The sequence below is a fragment of the Echinops telfairi genome, unplaced genomic scaffold, assembly GCF_000313985.2.
Source record: "Echinops telfairi isolate 266 unplaced genomic scaffold, ASM31398v2 ScPeMD7_70;HRSCAF=299, whole genome shotgun sequence".
Taxonomy (NCBI): Eukaryota; Metazoa; Chordata; class Mammalia; order Afrosoricida; family Tenrecidae; genus Echinops; species Echinops telfairi.
The window spans coordinates 60341417-60346864 of NW_022103968.1; positions in this window are offsets into that span (position 1 = coordinate 60341417).

Consider the following 5448-nt stretch of genomic DNA (forward strand, 5'->3'; position numbering starts at 1 on the left):
CGGGGTCTTTCAGACAAACCCTGTTCAGTCTCAGGGTTTTCTGGTTTGAATTAGTGGATACATTCTCCAGTTCCCCCACCCCCTCTCTAAGGTGTGTGGCGAGTACATTGCAGAGAGAGGGTGGGATAAAGTGGGGGGGGGGTTTAGACCTGGGGGTGAAATCGGAGAGAGCTGTACTAATTGAGAAGCCCTGATGGCAGAGTGGTTGTGCATTGAGCTACTAACTGCATGGTCAGCGGTGTGAAGCCACCCGCCTCCCCACAGGAGAAAGACTCCCATAAAGAGTTACTGTCTGATGTCTGGCAGTGCATCCGGGTGGAGGCTTTCGTTTTTGAACAAAATTGCTAAAAACACGAAGGCAAATTGGAGTCAGATCAGGAGGCCCGGCAGCAGGGAGGATCCTAGAAGGTGGTGAAGGCAGAGGGAACTGCCCTCTCCCAGGGCGAGTTTTCCAGTGGCTTTGACAGGCTGCTGGCAGCGGAGGGAGAGGGCAGAGCCGCTGTGGATCCTCCCTCTGCTCTCTCACCTTGTGAGCAGGAGCAAAGTGTTAGAAAAGGGAACAAAAGATCAGTTTGGTCAAATCAACTTAAAAAAAAAAATTTTATTGGGGGCTCGTACAGCTCTATCACAATCAATCCATCCATCCATTGTGTCAAGCACATTTGTACATTTGTTGCCAACATCATTCTCAAAACCTTTGCTTTCTACTTGAGCCCTTGGTATCAGCTTCTCATTTCCCCCCTCCCTCCCTGCTCCCTTCCCTCATGAACCCTTGATAATTTATAAGTTATTATTATTTTGTCATATCTTACACTGTTCGACGTCTTCTTTCACCCACTTTTCTGTAGTCCGCCCCTCCCCCCCCAGGGTTAGGTGTAGACCAGCTTTTCATTTTTTTTGCTGTCAGTTTGGCGTGGTTCTTTAAAGGTAGTTTACTCCAGCTTGGATGTAGGCACTGGGGCCCTGCTCCGAGAGCACACGCAGGAGGAGGAAGAGCCCGGCTCTTCTCGTCGCTTATACGCCTCTCGCTGTCGGGCTCTCTCCCAGGCTCCGGAGTCTTGTAGGGCAGGAGGAGGGAGCACCCAGGCTGAGCAGACAGCCTTGGAGCAGTTTAAGGCCCTCCCGCAGCCAGTCTCTTTTCTCCTCCACATTTCCTGAGTTTTCCTTTCCCCTTTCCTGCTCTAAGGAGCCCTGGTGGCACAGATCACCGCGTTGGGCTGTGATATGTAAGGTCCGCAGTTTGAAACCACCAGCTGCTCCTTGGGAGAAAGGGCTTTTTACTCCCGCAGAGAGTTACGGTCTCGGAAACTCCCAGGGGCAGGTCCACCCTGTCCTACAGGGTCACTGTGAGAAAGTATTGACCCGATCAAGAGCAGGAATTTGGCTTTTCCGGAGGAGCCCTGGCGGTACAAGGGTCGAGTCCTTGGCCGCTAACTGACAGGTCTGGTGGCTCAACCCAACCACCCTAGCCTCCCAAGAAACCGTGTGACATCGAGCCTTGGAAACACTTTGGGGGCAGTTGTAGGGTCTCTGAGCTGGAATTCTCGCTTGGGGATGCTTTGTTTTTGTGTTTGTCACTTTCACACGGACTACCCTCCTTGAGAACAAAAGATCTTAAGTAGAGAGCATGTCCCTAAAAAGTCACACTGGATCTTTCCTTTGATCACCTAACAAACTCTGTGGCTTTGTTTCTTTTTCTTTTGGCTTTAACGAATGACATTAGCAAATGAAAGGGGGTGCATTTTGTAAACTAGAGGGAGACTGAGCCACTGTGGACGGAGGGTCAGAGAGGGCAGAGGCTGGCTGTGGGGACACCTGTATTTGTTCGGATGACCTTGTTACTCTGAGACCACACCTACTGGGGAGGTGAAAGGTTAATGGTGGGAGGCCAAGAAGTGGTTTCCTGGGGTGAGGGAGGGAAAGCCACTTGGCCAAACAAGTTTGATTCCTCCTCCAGAAATTTACGGCCCAGCTGTTGCCACTCCCAGCAGGACCTTCCATCTTTCCCTGTTGAATGAAAGTGCCCCAAGTGTGCCTGGTATCAAAAAACCAAACCAAACCACACAAGCCTGCTTCCTGAGTTCATTCACGTGCCAGACCCTGTGCGAGGGCTTCCTGTGCTTCAGTGCATCTGTCACTGAGAGTCGCATTTGCTTGAGGGAAAAAGACAGGCTCCCTCTTTTTAGCACCTTCAGTTCCAGGGGGGACAGCGGAGTGAGAGGCCACGTCTGGGAGCTGCTGGTTCCCCACCCAAGTGCCGGGTGTGGAGCTGCAGGTCTGTCTCTGTGCTAGTCGGGGAGGGGTTCTGGGGTGTGTGTTTTGGGGAGTCCAGAAATTCAAGCAGGTCTTGCCGGCCAAGAGGGGGTGTTGTGAGGATCTCCCCACCTTTCCCCATGCCTCTCCTACCTGCACCTTGGAACAGCGCTGACCACAGATCTCCAGCCTCAATTGCAGATGCCCTGGAGAGAGGAGGCCAGTCGCTCGTTTCTGTGAGGTGTCAATGACTTCTTGCAGGATCTATGCTCCTGTGTTCCACAGGGCAAAGCTTGGCAAATCTCTGAAACTTTGTTCTGACGTTTCCTGGGACTTAGGGCCTGGGGTTGGGTGTGTATGGAAGTGGCGAGGAGAGGAAGTGGGCCAGCTCATGTTCTCCCTTGTTGATGAAGTTCTGCCTTGAGCGGAAGTTGGGCATCTTGTAGGCTAATTGGTGAGGTGTATCATTGGTTGAGTTTTTCAAATGCTACCCAACTTCCTCTCAGGACTTGGAACAGTGCCGGCAGCACCGGAAGCCCTCTCCATGCCCTTCCAAGGCAGGCCTGGTAGCGAAGAAACACTTCCTGCGAGCTTTCCTTTGACCAGAAATTAGTTGGACTTGTCCAGGAGCTTCACACAAAGGGAACGTGCGGTGCAGTTTGCTGTGTATGAGCTTTCTTTGAGTTGCTGAGTGTTTGATGCCCTTCCCTTTTGCAAGGTGAGTGCATGCTTTTGGCTACCAAGTTGTCTTCCCCTGTGCAGGCTACCCATTTTCCCTCAGATGGACCCGTAACACGTGTTCAGGTTGTGACTAGTATTAATAAAGCTGCTAGGAGTATTGATGTCTAAGTCTTTTGTGAACATAGGTTTTTACTGCTTGTAGAAACAGAGAGGAATTTCTGGTTCATACAGTAGATTGAGATTCCGTTTTGGGAATGTGGTTGTGCCATTTTACACACCTATCAGCAGTAGGAGAAACCAAAGCTGACCAGGCTGAAAGGGTCAAGGCTTTTTGTTAAGACGGGAAGTCATTTCCTGGTTGGATATTTTTGGGATGTTGACTTGGGGGACGATCTGACGGTCTTGGGTGTTAAGGGAACGTCCATGGGACGGGGCAGGTGAGGGGGTAGATTTGTCTAACCCGAACATTTTCTCTCTTTTTTTTTTTCCCCTGCAAGTTTTTTACAGTTTAACTTACACGTCTGTAATTCATTTTGAGTTAATTTTTGTCTATGACATGAGGTTGAGGTTTTTTTCTAATGGGAGCCCTGGTGGAGTAGTGATTATGAGCTTCTAACCAACAGGTTAGCAGTTCAAAACCACCAGCCACTCCACAGGGGAAGGATGAGGTTTTCTTTTCCCATAAAGACTTGCAGTCCTGGAACAGGACTTGCAACAGGGGCAATTCTATCCTGCCCTGTAGGGTCTCCATGAGTCAGAATTGACTCAGTGACCATGAGTTTGTTTTTTTTTGGTATGGGCATCCAATTTTTCAAGGACAATTTATTGAAAAGACTGTACTTTCTCATTGAATTGCCTCTGTGACTTGGTAGAAAATCAATTTACTACATATGTTAGGGTCTGTTTCGTGTGGAGATTATTGACTATATACATGAGGGTTTGTTTCATTTGGAAACAATTGATTATATATGTGAGGTTACATTTCTGGACGCTGCATCTTCCCTTTTACTCATACCATACAGCCTTGGTGACTGTGCTTTACAGTGAGACTTGAAATTCGGCTGTTATGAACTCCCCAACTTTGTTTAGATAAAAAAAGTGATTAAACAAGCTCAGAGACTTCCTACCACCCAGAAGGAAGAGCGGGAAGAGGAGGGCTTGCTTTGGGGCTGGTGTCCCTGGGCTGAGAACCTCCTAGACTCAGGAGAAGAGCCATTCCAAGACACGAGCGCATCTCCAAGGGAAACAGCCCACCGATGTTGAAAACAGACACAGACCTTCCTGCAGCACTGACACAAAGAGAAGACAGAGCAGTGCTCGAAATGTGGACTTCTAACCTCCTAAACTGTGAGAGAATAAACTTACCCATGTACTCGAGTATAAGACGACCCAAATATCAGCCGAAGCACCTAATTTTACCACCAAGACTGCATTAAAAATGTGCTGGATAAACTCGGCTTATGCTGTTAAGGTTACCCATGTGTGATATTTCTGTCATAGCAGCACTAGATAACTAAGCAGGTGGTACTTGGAGTAATTCTGCCCATTCTGCTAAAAAGGAAGCCAAATCAAGGATGTAGTGTGGGCTGGCACCACTTGGGTTCTTGCCTTCTGCTCTGCTCATCACCAGTCTTCTGCCGGTTTCCACAGGGCATTCCTCAACAGCCAGGGCCTAGCATTTCCGTTCTCCGCGGATGCTAATAGATTCATGGATCCACCCCAAGGCCTGGGAAGGGGAGAAACAGCTGCTTTAACTGTGCCCCTGCACTCACCTCCTTCCCACCGGGAATCTTTTCAGCCCTGGTTGTGTGGTTTTTTTTTTCATACTGCCAGATGTTACCTTGTTCTGTTTAGGGGCAGCTGAGGGGTTCAGTCTGAAAGAGCCAAAGGATTCACAATAGGGTGTCTTGAAGGCATATTGTTGCTGTCAAGCTGTGTGCCATCTGGGTGTTTAGTGATGGCCCCAGTTCTGTGTTTTGGTTAGCGGCTGGTGGCTCAGAGAACACACCTCTAGCTGCTGCCATAAAGCGTAGCTGTCCAAGATGAAAAGAACCAGTCGCTAGAATGTCAGTTGGGATGGCCCTGCCTTCTCCAAGTGGTGAAATGTCCCAGGCCAGTAGGTCACCAACTTTTATTGGGTTTAACGCCTCAGAACCTCTCCAGCTCATTAAAAAAATTTTTTTTGTTGCCGTTTTTACTGCTCAGCCTGTGCCCACACAAGACCTTACTATTTTCTTCCTGAATCAAGCAACGGAAGCTCCATCTTCCTTCCTTCTCTCTCTACCAGATGCTCACACCCTGGTCCTTTTGTTGTTTTTTAAAATAATTTTATTGGGGGCTCCTACACCTCTTATCACAACCCATACATACATGCATCGTGTCAAGCACATTTGTACATAAGTTGCCATTATCGTTTTCAAAACATTTCTACTTGAGACCATAGTATCGGCTCATTTTCCTCCCTCCTTCATGAACCCTGGATAATTTATCATTTTTTTCCACTTCGTACACTGA